This window comes from Notamacropus eugenii, chromosome 7 (assembly GCF_028372415.1).
Source record: "Notamacropus eugenii isolate mMacEug1 chromosome 7, mMacEug1.pri_v2, whole genome shotgun sequence".
In the NCBI taxonomy this organism is placed as follows: Eukaryota; Metazoa; Chordata; class Mammalia; order Diprotodontia; family Macropodidae; genus Notamacropus; species Notamacropus eugenii.
Genome location: NC_092878.1, coordinates 58,188,387 through 58,205,538, shown reverse-complemented (window position 1 = coordinate 58,205,538; position 17,152 = coordinate 58,188,387).

Here is a 17,152-nt window from a genome sequence, read left to right as displayed (position 1 = left end):
AGATATATAGTCCACTGAGCTCAAGATTCTGTCCCTACAGGGAAGACCAAGGGGTTTATTGTAGAAACTGCATTGTCTTGTGTCAATCAAAGAGACTGTATAACCAACTTCTTTGGAAACCCTACCAAAGATGATGGGAAATCATCCTTGCACTGCAGTCTTTTTGAGGGGCTCCAAAATAGTTATAGTTGGGGACATTCTCCAAAATATTCTAGTTTCCCTAGAAATTAGTCTCACTGCACTATATAAACAGTTTCACTTTTGTTAACCATGGCATTTAATGAGATCTATGTGGAGTTTTTAAAAAGCCAATGGGTCCTTGAGATTCTTTTAAATATGGATTTGCTCTGAAGTACCAGATATGCTTCCCCACAACAGTTCAGAGACACAGCAGCTGACAGTGTCAATTTTAGAGTATTTCAGTTTTTAAGAACCAACAATTATTAAAAGCTTATTTCCTACATACAAGATGCTGTGCCAGGGATTGATGATAAAAAGATTAAAAATGACATAGTCCCTGCACCTCATAGAACTTCCTACCTATCATTCAATGAAACAACAGGCATTTATTAAGTGCCTAATAATTACCAATCAGTCACTGTGCTAGGCAATGGGACAATGGGGTTACAAACAAAAATGAAGGAATCCTTGATTTCAAGATGTTTACCTTCTACCTAACAGCATAAGGATGGAAATAGGGCCTGAACTTAGGATTTTATTAGTTAAGGAATGTCCAGGTGAGGAAAATTCTCTCTACCAATGCAGATTAGCACTTTCTCTACAATTTATAGCCTTAGAGAGATGCCTAGAACATTGATAGTTCAAGTGATTTGTCAAGATCACACAACTGGTATGTGTCAGCCACAAACTGAATCCAGGTCTACCCTTGCTTTGAAGTCTGTTCTCTCTCCATTAGGTCATGCTGCATATTCACACTTGGTCATATGACTATGATCAGAATGAAATATTTTCCAGATATATTACTATATCCTCTTTGCCATGATTTTATTTAAAATTTTTGTATAAATATTGATTATTGATCTATAATTGCTCTATAATTCTCTTTCTCTACTTTGTCTCTCCCTGGTTTAAATATCAAAACTAACTGCATCTCATAAAAAGAGTCTGGTAGAGAGTACTTTGTGTCTATTTTTAAATTTTGTTGAACTGCATATGTGTCATTGGCAATATAATGATTAAAAATATAAATAGCATCTTTAACATTATATGTAATAGTATATTATATATGATTATGCCATATAATCATATATGACAGCATAATATAATATATTATGCTATCATTTTAATATGCTATATAATAATATATTATCATTATAATATAAATGTTACCTTCTATGGCATTATTTCTATTATTTGTCCTTTGACGCATTCAATATTCAGGGTGCATTTTTATTTTATCTACCTTTGGAATCAAACTCAGTGAGAGAAATATTAAGGTCTTCCAACCACTATTTTGGTGTTCTTGATCATGTTTTTGTAATCCATGTAGCTTCTCCTTTAAGAGCTTAACTACAATTCCATACATTTAATATAGTTCTTTTTTCATTGTCCATGGTTCCTTTAAGCATAATGTGGTTTCCTAATTTGTCTCTCTTGACGTTTTTACTGTTGCCTTATCTGAGACCATGACTGCAACTCCTGCTTTTTAGCACTGTCTAAAATATAGCAAATTTTGTTCCACCTTCTCGTTTTCACTCTCTATATGTTTCTAGTGTGTTTTACTATATATATTTTACATATTTTGCAGCAAAATGGTTGGGTCATGTTTTCTTATCCATTCATCTATACTTTCTATTAAGGAATCTAAGAGACATAAACGATAGAGAGCCGGCCTCAAAGCCAGGAAGACCGAGGTTTGAGTCTTGCCTCTGCCATATACCAGATGTATGGATTCTGACAAGTCACAGCTTCTCCATATTCCCAAGCAACTCTCTTAAGATTATAAGTTTCATGATTGTATGTGTATATCTTATATAAGAATGCTTGCTGTCTTGGAGAGGACAGGGGGATGAGAGGGAGGAAGAAAAATTTGGAACTTAAAATCTTATAAAAATGAATGTTGAAAATTATCTCTACATGTAATTGGAAAAAATAAAATACTATTGAGAGCAGAGAAGAAGATTATAAGTTGCAGAGCAGATGATCTGCATTGATAGAGGAAATTCTTCACTGAGTACTCCCTACCCTGATGAAACCACAGGTCTGGTTAAATTAATAAATGAGTGGATGGAATGAATAGATGGATCGATAAAGAGGGATAAATAGATGAACAGATAAATGAATGAACAAATAAATATTAATAAATTAAATTATAAATTAAAATAAGTAAATGAATGAATAAAAGATGAGAATTATTCCCTGAAATATTCATTCACTTTTTTCCACCAACTCTGTTCTTTATTTTCCCCATCCATTCCCTGACATATCCATACTACGCATTCTGCCTTCCAACCTCCCCCAGGACTCTGCACTCTGCCTCTGTATCTCCCAACTCAGATAGGCAAGTTTTTGTCTTATCTTATTGAGGAGGGGAGGTCACTTCCCTCCCCTTCCTCACCCTAAGTGAGAACCTGCATAGACCTAAAGGGGCCAAGATCTCCCAGTGCATCCTAGGCCATCTCCAGTCATCCTGAAGAATATCTGGGCACTGGATTCAGATGGCTCTGGAGAAGTGAGACTGGTGACCTGCACAGCCCTCCCTCACTCAGATCAAAGTCAAGTGTAAGTCATGTCATCATTTTTCTGATGGCATGGTCTTCTTGGGCAACGAAGGACGAACACGACAACAACAACAACCATTACCCTTTCACAAGGTGTCTTCACCCATTAAAATGTAAGTATTTTGACAGTAGAGACTATATTGCTTTTTTTTTTTTTTTTGCTTAGCACAATGCCTGTGACATGCTCTTCAGTCATTTGTCAGTCATGTCTGATTCTGTTAACAAAGATATTGGAATGATTTGTCATTTCCTTCTCTGGCTCATTTTACAGATGAGAAAACTGAGGCAGACAGGGTTAAGTGACTTGCTCAGGGTCACACAGCTAGTAGTGTCTGAAGCCAGATTCAAACCCGGGAAGATGAGTCTTCCCGACTCCAGGCCTGGCACCCTGTTCACTGCACCATCTAGCTGCCCTTTTTGAGGGTAAGAGCTATATTTCTTTTTTTGTGCATATTTGTTTACCTGGCACTTAGCAAAGTGCCTAGAACACAGTAAGTACTTCATAAATGCTTATTGGCTGATAGAATTAACTTGAAACTTATATATTTTAATGACACTGTAATGACAACTTTGAAAGATTTAAGAACTCTAAGCAATGAAATGACTAATCATAATTACAGAGGACCTATGATGATGCAGGTTACCCACCTCTTGACAGAGAATGATTGTAAACAGACATTTTTTGGACATGGCCAATGCAGCACTGCATATTTGTCACAGGAGTTTGATCTTTATTTTTTTTTCTACAGGAGAGGTAGATAAGACAAAATATATAGTATAAAATATATAAAATAAACATAAAATATATAATAAGAAATTTATATATTTTTCAAGTTGCAAACACAATAGCCACAACAAAAAAACCAAGAGATCATAATAATTCACATTTGGTTACAGGTGGTGACATAGCAAGAGAACAAGATGAGAGATAAACTCAGTGGAACCCAGCAGTGACGACGTTTGTCTGCATGATCCTTTGATGTTTCTTAAATTGGGTGATTTTCTAGTGTCCCTTAAATCTTATCTCACTATTTGGGGCCTAACTTAAAACTTTGACTTGTGACACAGTTTTAATTTTCTGTGGAAATTTACTAGCTGTTTTGCTAAAAAAAAAATAAAAAAATCTCCATGCTTTGGCCTCCCTTGAATGTTTACTCTGATAAGCTATCATCCCTGGCATAAAGCCAGCACTGCCAAGGTGGCCCCAGAGATGAGACAGTGGGCAGCCCTTCACCACATTACATCTGTAGAGAAGGCCTATAGCAGTTAGGATGTTCAAGGGGAAATGCCCTACTCTTGCTTTGAGACCAAAAACAAATGCCCCTTCTTTCTCTGAAGTGAGGAGGAATGCAAAAATGCAAAAGGAAGGTGGCAAAATTGGGGAATGCCCAGAAAAACAAACACACAAACCCCCAGGCAGTGGAGCAATAACTGACAGTCCCTGGACAGCTTGATTATCTCACCCTCTCAGCAAATGACTAGAGATTTCCCTCCTTGTCTCTCAGGGATCACTTAAGACCCTTTACAATACATCCTCATCTCCATCCCACCAAGGCTTTGCCATTCTTCCTCTCCCCTGTGTCCAATTAGGTTTCACTGGTGCTTCTAGAACCACCAACTGCTGGTGGTGTTAAGTGTCAATGCACCATCAATAAAGCCTCCTGCAATAACTTAGAATCATCTCTTCTTGGCAGAGGGCTGCTAGGTGGCCCAGTGCATAGAGTGGTGTGTCTGGAGTCAGGACGACTAATCTTCCAGAGTTCAAATCCAGCCTCAGACACTTAGTGGCTGTGTGACCCTGGACAAATCACTTCACCCTATTTATCTCAGTTTTCTCATCTGTAAAATGATCTGGAGAAAGAAATAGCAAACCACTTCAGTATCTCTGCCAAGAAAACACATAGTGGGGTCACAAAGAATCAGATAGGACTAAAACAACTAAAAATCATCATCTACTTGGCAGAATCCAAACAAAACAGGCAACAGGTCAAGCTAGGGCCATGGGTACCTCCAACAATCCAAGAGCCATTGACCATAGCTAGGACTAAGTGCCCTGACCACTGCACCTCTGCAGATAGAGAACTGGATCTTCAATGCATTCTTCCTGAGAAAGAAAAAAGAGTCCAGCCACTTAACCACATGTTCCAGTAAGAGGAACTGTGGCACACCCTCCTTCTTGCTCAAGAACTGTTATTATGAATAGAGATCACTCAGTCAGATAGTCATACCAATGTCCCAATGAGCATCATGCTGTGATTCAGGATTCAAATGCAAGGGGTGGAGGGTCTTAAACTCAAGCCTCAGCAACAAGGAACTCTATTTCCTTTTATATCTCTAGGATATAACTCTATTTCTTTTTATATCTCTGACCACTGAGCTTGGGTAGTAGGACTTCTCAACCTTACCAGGGCTATGGTCTGAGCCACATGTTTAAATAAGAGGGAATTAATCCCCATTATGATCAAGATAAGGTAACTAGCCTCCAGGAAGTGTAAGTGGTACTGCCACTAGCAGCTAGGTGGCATGAGGGCTTGCTGAACCCCCTTTAGGGCTGCTCCTCTACCTTTGGTGTCCAATAGATCACTCATTTCTCACCTGTGGCTCCAAGAACAAACCTTGGTTTTGGTTTATACTTAATAGTATTCGTTTTGTAGGACACCTCAGAAATAGGCAAGTGACACAAATCAGGGCTTGATTTACTGTTTTGTTTATTGGCCAGACTTTAAAGTGATGAAGAAAACTTAATAATGCAGATTAAATTATAAAGCATGTCATGGGGACAAGGTTTTGGAGGAGGGAAGTTGTTTGTTGTTGTTGCTTGTCCATTTTCAAAGAAGACCAATGACATCATGGGGTAATATTTTGACTTGAATATGAATTGGATTTGATTAAGGCAGAGTTGCACAGTCATCAGCTTCACTCTCTCCTCCAGAGTCATTAAAAACCAGTGGCAAGATAAAAGTCAAGACAACTGGTGATGGCCCAGCATGCAGTGGATGACCTTGGCATCTTCAATGTCTAACAAAGCTCTAAGGGCTCCACAGTGCCTGCTTTGGTCACCTTTATGGCTGTTGGAACAAATTATTCTCATCTACCCATTCCACTAGGGGAAGTCTTCACATCCTTGGGGTAAACATACCCTAACTCACCAACAGGTTTGAGACCCCTCAGTCACCCCTGTCAACCTGGTTTAGCCCATCTGGTTTTACTCAGATGTGGCCACTGTATATCTACAGCTTTTTGGAGCCACAGGTGAGAGTTGAGTGATCTATTCAGCAAGCCCTTATACCAGAGGTGTTAGTCCTCCTTAAACACCCCATATACCTCATAAATGTTTGTTAAATACCTATCAGCACACCTGACAATAGATCACCATGACATATAACAATAGGCTTTTGATAACCTTAGTTGTTACAAATACTCCACTAAAGCCTTGCTCTGATGACTCCTCATAGCATGAAGATAATCCTGGGATCTTGAAAACTAATCCCACAAGATTCTCACAAGATACTAGCCCAGAACGTTTTACCAGGCTCTAAAAGCTTCTAGGGTGGGCCTAGCAATGTACTATATGTCTTCTACCCAAGAAGCAGCCTGGCTAAATGCAGAAAGACTCACTACACCAAAGGTTATCCTTTAAGTGATCATGTACTTCTTTCAAGCACCATTTATGAAGGTATAGAGGGGTCTCTATTTCCACCAATAGACAGAACATCCACAACAATGAAATTAGAGATCTTAGAAAGTCTGAAGTTCATAGAATTATAGGCTTTAGAGACAAAAGGGACTTTATCATCTAATCTAGTCTAATTCTCTTGGTTTTTTTGTTTGGTTGTTTGGTTGTTTTTATAGATGAGGAAACTGTGGTTCAAAAAATGGTTCAGATCACACAGTAAGACATAAAACTGGGATGTAGATCCAGTTCTAATTACAAATTACACACTGAGCCAATGCAATAAGCTATATATGGTTCTTTTGTATTTGCAACTGTGTGCAAGCATGTATGTTTGTGGTTCTTCCTGCGGAATATGTGAGTTGGTCACTGAACTCAGGTTGAAAGAGGAAGACAGGCTAAAAAGAGGAAGACATTCTTAGAGTATAAAATAAACAGGTCAAAAATCTACAGAAATCCTTTTTGGAACAAGCAGGCAATATTTCATCAAAGAAGAGTAAAGGTTGATAATGGGTGCACAGTGTTGGATTATCAAATGTGACTAAAAGAGGATTATTTTCAGATAATACCAATGAAATGACCAAGATACAAGAATGAAACCAAAAGACCCTCCATGAGTGACATCTACATAAACTGAACCAACAATATACTGACAAGGAAGTGTTGAATGACAGCTGAGTCATGGAGATGTGTTGGTGGAAATGGAGGAGTGTTATGATAGTAATTGAAGATCTGGTGATTTCTACCAGAAATTACTGACGGACTCAGTGATCAATGTAGGTTGTGCGAGAAAATGGCAGAAATTATGCAACATATCACTTCAGGCTATAAAAATTTAGCACCTACCAAATGCCTAGCAAAATATGACCTGATAGCTGGAACTATAGATCAGAAACTTACTATATTTCACTGACCGAGAGAGAATCAACACATCCCCATACTACAAATGCCTCAGAATATCCTGGCAAATTTAAGCAATAACTGCTCGAACCATATCTTTATCAAAAACTAAATTGCTTTCCATAATCACCTAGGCATAACATTGAGACATAAAAACATGACAACAACCTTTTTTGATAGATGTCACCATAACAAATCCTCAAAATCTCCAGGTTATATGGAAGAAAAAAAATCTTTCAATACATAGAGACCTATCAGAGGATACTGAAATCCTCAGTAAGAGGATGAGGTACATATCCTATTGTCCTGTCTGCTCCTAGAACTGTACTAAAGATGCTTTCACTGAGCCTAAAGAGGATGAGCTGACATTTTGATCATTGCATTTAATTACAAAAAAGCAATTATTTGATCCATCTGTTCAATAATCCATTGAAGAATAATTTTATATGATGATCTACAGTTGGCAAAAGACTTCCCTCAAACAATCTTTGAGGTTACAGCTCAAGTATCGTAATTCCCATTTCACAGATTGTAGGATCATTAATTTAGGGCTGTAATGGACCTAGAAGCCATCAAGCCCAACCCCCACATTTTACAGTTAGGGAAACTAAGGCACAGAGAAGTAACTGACTTGCCTAGGGTAACACAACTAGTGAGGGTTTGTGAGGGAACTTCAATCCAAGTCTTCTTGACATTTCAGTCTGGAGCCCTTCAGAAGAGGAAGCAAAATTGCAGAGAGGTAAAGTAACTTACCTAGGGTTATATAGCTAGCAAGTGGGAGAATCAACACTGAAATTCAGTAGTCTTTCTACTAATCCATGTTGTTTCTTCATAGCTTATGTTATGGACCTGACAATATTAACTCTTCCACATTACATTAACTAAATTACAACCTCCCTGGGAGTCTTTTCTTCTTTTGTATTCTCTCCTCCACTCACAACCCTCCAAAAACACCTCTAATAGAGATCTGGACTCAATAAATCCTTGTTGAGTAAAGAAATGAATGAATGAGCTAAGGAAGGAAGGAAGCAGTAAAAGAAGGAGGGAGGGAGGAAAGAAAGGAAGGAGGAAGGAAGGAAGAAAGGAAGGAAGGAAGGAAGGAAGGAAGGAAGGAAGGAAGGAAGGAAGGAAGGAAGGAAGGAAGGAAGGAAGGAAAGAAGGAAGAAAGGAAGGAAGGAACTAATGCATGAAAATCAAATGTTAGAAAAATGAATGAGAATATGACATCTATGCTAAGAAAGAACAGAGTAGAAGACACTTCTGTCTAAGATCAGTAGTGCCATCCTTGCAGACACATAGAGCATCATATGTTTTGAGTTGAAAGGGAACTTAGAAATAAAATAGTTCAACCTCCTCATTTTTCAGAGGATGAAAATGAGACCCAGAAAGATAGAGTGATTTGTCTGAGGTTATATAGGTCTCACAGGATGATGGAATCTCAACACTGGAAGGAATCTCAGATTGGGACCATCTCCAAGCATCACCTCAACAACCCACCCAATAGTGAGAGGAAACCCCACTACATTCCATAGAAGCCAACCTCATCCTTGGATAGTTCCAACAGCCAAGAAGCCTTGCCCTAGACAAAACCCAAATCTGCCTGTTTGGATTAGTTATCCATTGCCTCCAGTTCTGCCTAATTACTCCTTGGAGAGACTGTTGCAATTCCTTTGACTTCATTCAAAAGAATATAGTTTTTTTCAAAGCATCTTAAAGTATCTTCCTTTTATCTTGAGTTTGAAGATATGATATATCTGGTATTTGATGTAAAAAAACACGTTTACTTAAACTATGGTCCCTCCAATCAAGGGCTAACTAACCCTTTAAAGGTAGGCCCATTCTAGGTTTACTACAATTTCATGTTATCTAACTAAACAGTGCCCTCACAGCAGCACAAAGAGCATTCAGTTCATCCCCACTGACTTTTGCACTTTCCACATTAATAATTCCAAACCTCCTCAAGCTCCCAACTCCATCACCTCCCTCTTCTCTCTCTCTCTCTCTCTCTCTGTCTCTCTCTGTCTCTCTCTCTCTCTCTCTCTCATTCTCTCTCTCCTACCTGCCCCTCTGTACTGAGTAATATCACCTCTCCTCTACAATTTAAAACCTCTCTAACTCTTCATCTCTCCTCACTTCTTTCTCTCAGGTCTCAGAGGATAAAGTAGGCCTCCTCTTTGTCATAGAAAACCCTTTTAATGGTGCCTTTGAACCCCCTTGATGTCATCTCCTCCAGGAATCATCTTCTTTCTTTTCCACCTTTCATTTTGCCTTCTTTGTTAGCTCGCACGACCAACAGATAAGTTCGGGTCTCTTTTATCTTTAAGAAGCAACAAACCAACCCAAACCCCACTTTCCCTTTAACAACTACTCCTCAAACTATCATTCTAGATCTCTCCTCCCCTTTACTGCTTTACCTTCTAACAAGCACAATCTATGCCGACTGCCTCTGCTTCTGTATCACATACTCACTTTTTATCCTCTTCATTCTTGCTTTTACTCCACCATTCTTCTAAAGTTGTAGTAATAGGACTAATATCTACTAGCAGTTTCCCCACAATACAGGTTAGACCAACCCCTCCTCCTTCCTTTCTGAGTCAAGGATTAGTTTTCCCTAAAAGAAGAGAGGCAGATAGATGGTAATGGTGGATAGAGCTCTGGGGCTGGAATCAGGAAGAATCATCTTCCTGAGTTCAAATTAGACACTTACTAGCTGTATGACCCTGGGCAAGTCACTTAACCCTGTCTGCCTCGGTTTCCTCATCTGTAAAATGAATTGGAGAAAATACTTCAGTATCTTTGCCAAGAAAAAACACCAAATGGGGTCACAAAGAGTCAGACATGACTAAAAAAAGACTGAATGACAAAAGAAGAAGCAGAAGAAGATAAAAGCAAGGGGGAAGGGAGGATCTAATTAGCCCCTGTTTCTCCAACACAGATTCTTTCTCCCTACCCCCAACACAGAGTAAGTCCTGGCTCCTCCTCCTTCCTTCCTGTGACAGGACCTTACTCTCACTAAAAGGAGACAAAGCTATCTTCCCGGGTCAACTTGACTAGCTTCCTGGTCACCTAAGGACATTAAAGGCATTCCACATGCAGTCCAGGCACCTGCCATTTAATGGATTTCTTCAGATAATGAAAATCATCACGTCCTTCATCGTATCCTGGGCTGCTCACCAGATGAGTCTCCAAATTCTCTCTCCCTCCCACTCCTTCCCACACACACACACACACACACACACACACACACACACACACTGAGAAGGCACTTCTAAGTTACTGAACAGTTTATAAGAGGAGGTTTATTTGGCCCTAACAGAGAAAGTATCTCACCAGGGATACTACACTGGCAGCTGCTTTCTCATTCTCCATGATTTTTCAGAGATGAGGAAGTAATTCAGTTATCTTATTTGCCAATTCTTTCAGAACCCACGGATATGATTCTTCTGGTGGATGATGAACTTAGGGTCAGTGAGGCACTCCATTATTATCTGCTTACTTATTATCTACTTAAGCTAAGTAACGATCTTATATTATCTCCTCCCCTATAAGATAAGCTCCTAGAAAGTGGGAGCTGCCAAATTTTTGTCTGTTTTTATGCCCAACACCTAGCACAATATCTGGCACATAGTAGGCACTTAATAATGTTTGTTGATAGATTACTTAACTTGGTTTTCAACCCCCCATTAACCATCTTTATTCTCTCCATCCTTTCCAGAGGTACCGTTGCATAGTGGTTTGGGTTGACTTTGAAGTCAGAAGAACTGGGTTCAGGTTCTGCCTCTTATATACACTGGCTATATGACCCTGGGCAAGTCACTTAACCTTTTTGTGCTCCAGGTAACTCTCCAAGACTGTAAGTTGAAGAGAAAGTACAGTCTTGCATTGTGAAAAGGACTTCTCTCACTGGGAGTTCCCTAGACTGACGAAATCACAGACCCATTCTTTATCCCTTTCTAAGTTAAAGGTCATTCTCCTTGGGGGGAGAGGAGAAATCCAAGTGTTCTCTCCTTCCTTTCATTTCTTAGACTGCATAATCTAGAACACAGGCTCTTGACCTTTTTTTTTTTTCTTGACCTTTTTTATGTGTATCATTGGAACCCCTTAAGAAGCTTCCATGAACCCCTTCTAAGAATAATGTTTTAAATGAATAAAATAAAATGCATAGGATTACAAAGGAAGTAGGTTATTTTGAAATACAATTGTCAGTTTTTTTGTTTTGCTTTTTAAAACAAGTTCATGCACCCTAAGTTAAGAATCCCTGGTCTAGAACTGTCTGTGTTAGCACTTAGGTGATGTTCTAAGTTGCATCATAGTTATATATGCCTTATCCTTATCCTTTGATTAGGAAGTAGACCTAATTTTCTACTACTCCCTAAAACCAACCATCTATTGTAGTCAAACCAGTCTTCTCACTGTTCCCCATATATGCTGTTACTCATTTCTATCTCCATATCCCCTTCCCTAAAATACTCTCCCCCTGCTCTACTAATCCACATCTTTTTTGTTCAATGGTGACTTCATGATCCCATTTGGACTTTTCTTGAGAGAAATACTGGAGTGATTTGCCATTTCCTTTTCCAGCTTACTTTACAGATGAGGAACTGAGGCAAACAGAGTTAAGTGACTTGCGCAGGGTCACACAACTAGAGCAGGATGTCAATTTATAAAAATGAGTCTTCCTGACTCCAAGCCCCATTGTGCCACCTAGCTGCTAATCCAAGTATTACTCACCTTTTAATACTCAGCTCATCTTAATTCCTTCAGTAAGCCTCCAATTTATACTGATTACTGGCTTTTCTGAATTCCTGTTGCCTCTTATAACCTGTACTACAGTTTACCATTTCGCTGTATACCATTTTGTATTGTCCAATTGTTTCATGTGCATTAATCTCATGTCTCCACCTATATTGGAAACTCCTTGAAGAGAGAAACCATATGTCCAAGAGACCATGCTACGGAAATACAAAATAGTCTAAGACACAACTCCTTTCCTCAGGGAGAATACAAAATCTCCAGCTCATTATTAATTATCTGTGAGTGTGAACTTAAGCAAATAATTTAATGTCCCCAAGTCTCCTTTTCCTCATCCATGAAATGAGTGAGATGGACTTAGATGACCTTTAATGTCCCTGGCTGGTCTTAAATTCAATGATTCTATATTATTTCATATTCCTTAGTGTCTAGCACCATGTCAGATCCAAGCACTCAATAAATACTTGTTGCTTTCTTAATTGATTGATCTGTCTGCCTTAGATCATTACTGGGCTCACAGCCTGCCCAGCAACAAACTAAAATTGGAATGGTAGTAGAAAAAAAGCTGGCCAGCTGCCTTCTTGACTGCCTGATTACCTCCCTTCAGTCTAAGGGCATGAGATGCATTTACTTGCTGAGCAGATTTTGTGAGCAAGTTCATACTGCCCATAATCCTGGGGCAGGGCGGGAGTGGGATGGAGAAGGCTGCCAGCTGGGGCCTCAGTCAGCTTCTGACATTTTACTTTGCTCTAGCCCCCTCAAGTGCTATTCCCCCCAACCCTGTTGCCAGAAATGAGTGGAAAATGCCATTTGGCAACATTCTTTATTCACTGAACTTTCTATAGCCACAGACATAAAGGGCTTGAGTTCCAGCTGTCTGATTAAAAACCAGGACACCCAAAGTGGGCATCACCTTCCAGTCACTAGTGTGGCCCTCGTCTAAACAGGTGCAATTGTTTTAGCCTGCATTTTCCCTTTACCATATTTGTACAAAGGAGTGCCAGTCTCCAGATGTCTTTCCAGCAGAGAACCGAATCCTACCCACTTTGTGAGTACAAAGCCAGATTTTCCTGCCCTCATGCCAGTTGGCCCACCAGTCAAACAGCCTTTGCCCAGCTCCTGTTCCTGAGCTTTTTACAGGAAAGGTCTGGAAAAGCAGGACTCATAACCCAAAGAGTCAGAGCAAGAAACTACAGTTACAAACTAGGTAAAAGGAATGTGGTAACTATCATAGGACTTTTAGGCACAAGAGATGCAGGATTGGGATGAGTTCCCATAGAGCAACTTTTGGAAAAGTTACTGAATTTCCTCTTTGTTTACAGAGGACCCATGCAACTTTTGCAATAGCTTTTATGGGGCTTATCTGTTTGTTTGTTTTGAAAATGAAGGTTTCTGTAGTTGCATGATTTCTTCAGATTATAAAGAGTGCCTTGCACTGAATGAAAACAAAAGACCTGGATATTAGAGCCAGCTCTGTCCCTGACACAATGATATGACCTTGGCCAGGTTATCAAACTTTCCTAGGCTTCAGTTCATTCATCTATATGTAGCATCCCTTTACCCAAAGAGTTAGAGTACAGTTGAAATGGATGCCTACAGATGAGGAAATCTTCAGTGTATGCTGATTGAAGAATTTCTCTAGCTGTGTGACCTTGGGCAAGTCACCTAACCTCTGTTTACCTCCTTTTCATCATCTGCAAAATGGGGATAAAAATAGCAACTTAGCTCCCAGGGTTATTGTAAGGATCAGATGAGATAATATTTGTAAAGCACCTAGCACAGTGTCTGGCACATAGTAGGCACAAAACAAAATGCTAGCCATTATTCTCTTTTCTTGATGTAAAGGATAAAGGAGAGATGAAATCTCTAGAGAAACAAGTAAGTTATTTTGTGAGGTCCTCTGTGGAACGACCCAATAAGGAAGAGAGGACAGGAGAGAAAGTGATATGGGGGGGGGGGGCTGATGGGCTCCACAGTTACTCCTGATCAGGAGGGAGGAAGAGGAGGAGGAGGAGGAAGAGGAAGAAGAAGAAGAAGAAGAAGAAGAAGAAGAAGAAGAAGAAGAAGAAGAAGAAGAAGAAGACTGAAGGTGACCTACACAGAAGCTACCCAGGGCATGATGCAAAGTGGCTGTAGCTGTTGCTGTTTGCCAAGACTGCTGACTCTCCTCATTCTTCCTTCCTTACCCGCTCTGGCTCTCCCATGGAACTTCTATTTTCTCTTCATTTCTCTAAGAGCACCCTTACATTCTGCGCTTGTCATGTGTTTTCAAAAGTAGCCAGTTTCTCTAAGATAGTGTGTGTGTATGCGTGTGTGTGTGTATGTGTGTGTGTGTGTGTGTCCCTGGGAGGGAGTAAATATAGATGAGAGGAAGGTTATAAGGCTATAATCATCCCAAAGAAAAAAGCTGACTGTCTCATCTCTGAGAATACCAGTTGGGGGCTCAAGTAAAACAAAAAAGAGATTTTGCTGATATTTATTTTTATAATCACCCAAAAGCAGAAAAAAAATCTGTTTTTTTTTCTTTTTTCCCTCTCTAAAAAAATACTATTTGTCATATGGGATGTTTCTAGGGGAGGAGGAAAGGAAAGATACGCTGGATACTATGGTGATGTAAGAAAACAGAAAAGCATCAATAAAAACTTTAAAAGAAATGAATCCCAACTGCCTTGGACATAGGCTGAGCCAAGAATTTTCTGGTAGAAGGAGGTTTGGTAAGTGGGTGAGATTCAATCCCATCTGAAGCAGTGACCACAGGCAACTTCCCTTCCATTTTCTCTCTAGGGAATGTTTAAAAGAACCCCATCCTCTCAGGGATGGAGTGAGGGTGCTGACTAAGGAGAAAGGCATGCCCATAGGGACTCACTTAGGGAAAAGCTCCAGGAACATGGTGCTGCATGCAGGATGATGGCGAGGGAGGGTTTGAGAAATCAAAGAGTGAGTTCCCTTCTGCTAAACTCCTTTTACTCCCCAACCAATAACTGATAATAACATTTACATAGTGCTTACTATGTGCCAGCATCGAGCTAAGCACCTGACAATTATATGTGGGTGTTGGACTAGATGAGGGGAGGGGAACCTGTGGCCTCCAGGTCACATATGACCCTCTAGGTCCTCAAATGCCACCCCTGACTAGATCCTTCCTAAGATCTTCTGACTCTAATATTTTATATCCAACGATACAGAAACCACAGGATGATTAAACTTTGGCCACAAAAACTCTGAGATGTTATCTAATAAGTTAAAACTGAGGCACTGCACATCAGGGAAAGGAGTATACCACACTGATAAATTACAAAGCCTTAAAATACTGAAGTAACAACTGGCTGAATGTATAGAGACCATGGAGCCATATTTCTTACCTAAAACATGAAAACTAGTACAAATGTAAATACGTTGGTTTTTTGTGGGAAAATAAAAGTACCTATTATTTGATGAAAAGTAGCAAAAGCTGGTATTTGCTTTAGAGCAACCGGTCGAAAGATCCGCTTCTCTTCCCCTTTCCATATACTCTATGTTATTAGTTACTAATTATGATGTAGTCCATAAATGTTTAAAATTTTTTATTTAAAAATATACCCTCTCCCCACTCTCCTTCCCCAAAAGGAGTCTGTTCAGGTCCAGGGAAGTCATTACAGCAGGCATCCCTATGGCTGCTTAGCTATCCGGGAAGGAAGTACTTCTACATGTGCTTAAGTTTGAAGATAATGCCATCAGAATACTGTTGCTTGAACCTGGCAGCTAGGTTTAGAAGAGAGTTGTAGGATAATCCTGGGTCAGTGACTAGCTAGGGAGGCTAGGGGGTGCCACAGTGCGCACAGAGTGCCAGGTCTGGAGTCAGGAAGACTCACCTTCCTGAGTTCAACTTCAGCCTCAGACACTTACTAGCTGTGCAACCCCGGGCAAATCACTTAACCTGCTTGCCTCAGTTTCCTCATCTGTCAAATGAGATGGAAAAGAAATAGCAGTATCTTTACCAAGAAAACCCTTAATGGTATCACAAAGAGTCGGACACAACTCAACAAAAAATTTGGACACCTAAGTGGCACAGAGGACAAAGCGCCAGTCCTGGAGTCAGGAAGATTCATAGGCCAGGTCACACTAGCTGTGTGACCCTGAGCAAGTCATTTAACCCTGTTTGCCTCAGTTTCCTCATCTGTAAAATGGACCGGAGAAGGAAACAGCAAACTCCTTTTTTGTTTTTGGGTGGGGTCGCAAGGAAACAGATACGATTAAAAGCAACTGAGCAACAATAATGACAGGTTTGCTGTGTGAACCTTCCTCTCCTAAATCTGTTTCTTCATCCACAAAGTGGAAATAAGAAAATTATTGTTCCTCACAGGGTAACTTTTTCCTGTATGATCATAGGGATGGAAAGGATCTTTGGAACAATCGAGTCCAACCCTTTCATTTTTCCAGACAAAGAAACTAAAATCAAAAGAGGAGATGTGATTTGGTCAGGTTCACACATAGAGTAAATAGATAACGTAGCCAACTGCAGCCAATAATAAGAGCTTACATTTATATGGCACTTACTATGTTAAATGCTTTACAATTATCTCATTTGATCCTCATAACAACCCTGAGTACTGTTATTCATAACAGTGGTTAAGTGACTTACTTGCCCAGGGTAACGTAGCTTGAAGTGCCTGAGGCTGGATTTGAACTGAGGTCTACCTCCCTCAAGACCCAAAACTGTATCCACTGCACCATCTAGCTGCATTGCTAGGAGCATTTTATTTTGCACATTTTAATTCACACAATAAAAGTCCTGTGACTTAACTTGAGATACCCCCTTCCCCCACTCCCCCCAGGACAAGGAGACAGCTAGGTCAGTCACCAAGGAGACAAGGAAACATCTGGACCTCCAGAGGGGTAGGATATGTCCTTCATTCAGCTGGTGGTAGAGAGTGTGGTCCTGTGATGAAAGGATCTTTAGAACACAGCAAGAAGAGACAGGAATTGGTACCTCAATGAAAGTCATCCTCTGGACCTAGCAGCCACATGAGGCATGCTCTGGTCACTCCTTTCAGGGCAACATAGAGACACCTGAGCACTCCCAAGTAATAGCGCTGCTCTCCAATTT